Raw genomic sequence first — 4,878 nt, forward strand, 5'->3', positions numbered from 1 at the left:
CACATAAATATATATGTAGTATGAACTGTCGGTCTTTAATTAAGTGCCTAATAATTAATGGATGTTGAATAATTTAATTAAAGGAATTTAATTAATTATTCAAGTACCATTGGAGCTTCAATCTACAAGTCTGTGAGGTCCCCTCTGTAGCTCAATAGGGATTTAATGAGAATCAATTTTGGATTAATTTGAATTATTCAAATTAGATGAGGGAATTAATTATGTCTGATCTAATTAATTTAATTTAATTATATATGATATAATTAATATAATGTATTTGATATATTGTAATATAAAGTTTATTTTAGAGGAAATAAATATTTGAATATGATTCAAATATTAATTATGTGAATTGGATTTATATAATTGAATTTAATATAAATAGGGTTTATATTAAATACCATGATGAGAGAATTAAAACTATAGGTTATATTGTATATGATACAATATTAAACCATAAGTTGGTTATATATATATATATATAATGATTTTATTTTTAAATTAAAATTAATTTATTAATTTTAATTTTGAATTTTAGGGAGGAAAATAACTTTCATCCCCTAATCTCTCCCAGCTCATGTAACGAGTGGGAGATTACATGAGGTTGTGATGGTGGTTTTTCTTTTTACGGTGGAAATTAGAGAGTGGATATAGAAGCTTTCTCTGGAAACATCTCCTTGACTCTCTCCCTCTCCTCTTAATTTCCTCTCCCTCTCTTCCAATATTCCCAAGAGCCCATAACTTCTTAGATTCTCATCCCAGAGAATACGTAAGACTCCAATTGGTGTTGACCATCGGAAATTGTTTTGATCGTGATTAATTTTGGGGAGGAGAAAATTCGTGAAGATCGAATATTCAAAGGTAAGGTTTTTCTAAACCTTAATTTCTATTTTCTTATTCTTTTGCATGTTGTAGTATTTGTGATGTTTGTATAATTCGATTCTGTGAAAACCAAAAATTGGGACGATTCACGTTTTCGCTCAGGGCCTTAAGAGATTCTTTCAAACTATTATTATTTTAGTTAAAACTCTTAATTTAAGATTTTCAATTTAGACTATCTTAATCAAAATGACTCCAATGGTTGACACAATCAATCATTGTTAACGCTCTTGTAAATTATACCAATTTTAATATCACCATTATCCAAGATAAAATACTTTTTTTTTCCTAAGTACTATCTCGATGATGGTTCAGACTAGGGTCGGAGGATATATTTAGCCTGGTGGTTTTGTAAGGGTCAGGAGATGATCAATTTAAATAAAAGGGCTGCAGAAATTTTATTAAAGTTATCCCGACAGTGGTTCAAACAACCGTTGAGAGAATCTACTTAGCTCGATGATTTTACAAGCGAAGGGAAATGGTCAATTTAAAAAAAAATAATAATGTTGGGAAATTTTTATTAGAGTCCTCCCGATGGTTGTCTAAACAATCGTCGGAAGAACCTACTTAACTCGACGGTTTTTTAGAGTGTCGAGAGAGGGTCAATTAGAACCCTTATTTTTCCCCTCATTTTCCCCGCTACCCTTGTTGCTTCTCTCTCTTTAACCCTCAGCTTCTCTCCTCCCCTCACACTTGTTTTTCCCTTCCGTCACAGATCGGGCTGCCACTGCCATCGACTGACGCCGTTCGAAATGCTCTGTGACCGAGTTCGCATGGACGCTTACTTCAATGCCATCTTTAAGAACAAGTATCACTTTGAAGGAAAGGTTCGTGTATTTTCTTTTCCTATTTCTACTGCTGGAACAATGGGACCCCTAAAAAGAATCGATTCTTCAGTTGCTTCACGTTGCTTAACTTCAGCTAATTCTGTTCACATTGATTTTACTTATTTTTCTTGGAGCAGACCGTATTAGATGTGGGAACCGGGAGTGGGATCCTAGCTATTTGGTCAGCACAAGCAGGTGCAAGGAAGGTATACGCAGTGGAAGCAACTAAGATGTCGGAACATGCCCGTACACTCATTAAAGCTAACAACCTTCAGGATGTAATTGAGGGATCAATGGAGGATGTTGTCCTTCCAGAGAAAGGTTAACAACATCAGTTTTTTTCCATCGTTTTTGTAAAAAACCAAAATGCATTGGATAAAACTCGATACTTTTTGTTCTCTTCAGTGAAACATAGTTAAAATGAAGTCTGTTGATGTGTGTTTGAAGCTTTGATTAAAGCTCTTTCGTCTATGTTGAAGGGAAAAAGGGTGATGTTGCAAAGTAAGCTTTTTTTTTTAAGTGAGAGTTTATAAATAGGGTTGGTATTGTACATTAATTAGAAACTTTGTTGAAAGTGAATTAAGTTGAAATTGTTTGTGCAACAAATGATTTTAAATCTTATAAATATATATACATATATATATTTAAATATTCTTCGTATATATATTCCTATCCTTGTTTGATAATTGGTAAAAAATATTTTCTCATATAATTTTCAATGCATTATATAACACATGTAGTATAAAATTGAGGAAACTTCAAAGAAAAATAACATTAAAGCTAAATATTTGTGTAATATTTGTACGTTTTGACAGAGTTATTCAGTTATTAATTTGTTTATTTCGGTTCACTTATATTTCAATTACTCATCTCCTCTTAATTTTTCATTTTATTAGAAAGTCACAAAGACTAATCAAAAGAATCGATCAGCTCTAAAGTACACTCATATAGCTTATTCTAAGATTTTCATACGCATACAAGAATCCAGGGTAGAAATAAAAGTATTTCTATATTTAATTTGTAAGAAAGTGTTATTAATATCTTTTATGTGAATTTTTTTTTACAGAAAGGACCTGATAGTCAAACAATGGACCTAATAGACTTATTTAAGCATACACACTCTAAGAGTTGCAACTCGTTTGTTAATCAGACCGCTAATGATGCATATGTAAGTTTTTATTCCTAAATGTAACTTAATTGAATATAACTGTCATACAATTATTAGTCTTAATTATTGATGTAGATTAAAATGGTCAAGCTGAGAGAAGCCTCCATCTAGGAGCAACAACAAGAGATAAATCGAACTAGGTATGAGCAACAACAAGAGATAAATTGTCGAGTGCATCCTCCTCGAAAATTGTAAAGGAGCAACAACAAGAGATACAATCCTTAAAGGCTAGATTGGCTAGATTGGACGAACTAGAAGAAAAAAGACAAATTGAGATGGATGATATGAAAGCTATGATCTTACAACTCATGAAAGATAAATCGAACTAGGTTTGAGCTCTTCAACTTTCGTAGTAAACTAATTAGAATACTGTGTATGTTGTTATCCTACAGTTATGGTAACAACGATTGGTGTTCTAATTCTCCCATGGTCTCGTAGTTTGTAAACATTTGTACAAATATTGTTATTAATAAAATAAATGTTATTTTATAAGCATTTACTCAAAATCCAATAAACTAAGATCCGTGGTTATTTCATGTAACTTAAGCATGTATGTGAGACATACAAGTAGATCATACCTTAAGTAATAACCTAAATGGTCTGTAGTAGATGAATAAATGAGAGATATCTTATTCTGTTGACACTACGAATACGACCTGCTTTGTAGATATTTACAAGTGTTATAAAGTGCTACAAATGGTCTGATCCTGACCATTCATGTGAAGACATGCGAGCGGGATGTACTATACAAAGAGTTTGTTTAAGACTGGACCACAAGATGATTAGTCTCTTTATATAACGCCATTGATAATTGAGAATTATATTTCACTAAAATGACCATAGGTGACATGACCTTAACCCTGACTGAGTTAGAAACTCCTACTGATAATTGGTAGAAATACAAGTTATTGTAGCCTTTTATTTAGAATTATGAGGGCTAACAAGCAGAATATGCAACGATTATACTAAGAATTCATGTGAAAAGTGAGCTTGCGTCGATCAACATGGAAAATTTCTGCTAACCCAATATTATGCGACAAAATGTCTATTTTGTGTAGCTATTGCAGGAATCGCTCGCATGCGGTGAATCCCAGACCATCGCAAAAGTGACCGCATGCGTTCATCGCATGGATGTTGTGGCTATTGATCGCACATGTTCATCGCATGGAGGTTGCGGCTACAGAGTAATAACCATGATAGAAGGGTGATCGCAAGGTTGGTGGAATGCGATGGTACTTCGGCAAAAACGAGCATGAACGCATACCTTGGGAGTACCAAAAAGATGATGTTGACATTTCACCTACCACACTGTTAGTGGCAGAGGTTCAGAGCAGGACCATCGCGTCGTTAGTGGCAGTGATTCAAAGCAGGATCATCAATGCTGTCGATGATTGAGCTCTATAAATAGAGTCGTAGAGCCCAAATTCAAGGTATCCGAGCTTCTGCCTTAAGGCAGATCCTTATGATCACAGATGAGAGTGTGAGAAGATATTCTTTGAGAGTTCTTCATTCCTTCACCCATTTCGAGTGACGACCGAGCTTTATCGGAGATAGATCTCGAAAGAGACTACTCCACCGCCCATCCATGGCACCACCGGCAGCCTTGACACACATCTGATGGAAGTAAGAGATTCATCTAGCTCTTCATCTCTCTTCTTATCTCTGTATTGTATTACATTTTGGCTTAAGACATTAATACATTTTGTAATCTGCATCTCTTTATTTCCTTCGTCTCCATCTTCATTAACTTCTTCTTTATCATCCCTTACTTTCATTGCAATGAACTAAGTAAGATTGCAAGAGTATCGCATACTCAATCATGCGGCATAGACATATGAAGCATGTAGCAAACCACCAAGAGGTGTGCGTTGCACGAGTATAGTGAGTAAATCCTCTTTGCTTAATGTGAGGATGTAGCAACACTTGTCTATGATTTGATCAGCGGTGACTAACTGTCCGAGAGGATAAGTAGTGGAACTCACTAAGCAAAGTAAGCAGTGTTCC

Source organism: Benincasa hispida, chromosome 2, assembly GCF_027475165.1.
Source record: "Benincasa hispida cultivar pf3 chromosome 2, pf3_genome.v1.1, whole genome shotgun sequence".
Taxonomy (NCBI): Eukaryota; Viridiplantae; Streptophyta; class Magnoliopsida; order Cucurbitales; family Cucurbitaceae; genus Benincasa; species Benincasa hispida.